Below are 681 nucleotides of genomic sequence, written 5' to 3'. Positions count from 1 at the left end.
TGTACGGTGGTTCCCGGTCACCAAAAAAAAAAAAATTTTACATAAAATAAACGTACACAAACAGACCAACATTATCTTATAAAGCTTTGGTTGAATCGTTTTGATGATGAGCATCTCTCGTTTAATCTGTCAACAATGGCGGTGGACATGTGCGGCGGCAAGGTGATGTTGGGGTGAGTCGTCGATATAATGGGACATGATAATCCATAGCTACGTTCTCTCTCCTCCTAGCATGTCAATATATTTTTCTCTCTCTTATTTTTCCCTTATATTATTTATACTGGCCTTTTCTATCTCCCGAGAGTTTCTGGCGCTGACTTGCTACCGAAAATTGCCATGAGCTAAACATGCGTTTACTTATCTTTGTTTAGCTCTGCTTCTTGACATTGGAATGTCATATTTATGTTCCAAATAAGCCAAAGCAGAGGAGAGCTATATCTGTCCAGGGAAATGTTGGATTTACAGAGAATAAAAAGGGCATTTGCAGCCTTGAATAGGGTCGGACTGTAGATATACCATTTGCCATTCCAATAAAGAAAGCTTGCGTAGAGTGAATGGTGTTCCGCAACCTTGCGTGCCGCATATGGTAGCTTTGAGGCTTGCTTAACAATCAGAGTGCGAATGGTTTTGCAAGACAAGGAGGGATCGAGCCCCCAGCACTTATGAATCATAATGAGAATG

Source organism: Eucalyptus grandis, chromosome 5 (genome assembly GCF_016545825.1).
Source record: "Eucalyptus grandis isolate ANBG69807.140 chromosome 5, ASM1654582v1, whole genome shotgun sequence".
NCBI classification, from domain to species: domain Eukaryota; kingdom Viridiplantae; phylum Streptophyta; class Magnoliopsida; order Myrtales; family Myrtaceae; genus Eucalyptus; species Eucalyptus grandis.
The sequence above is the reverse complement of the archived record's forward strand: the minus strand, read 5'-3'. Positions refer to the sequence as shown.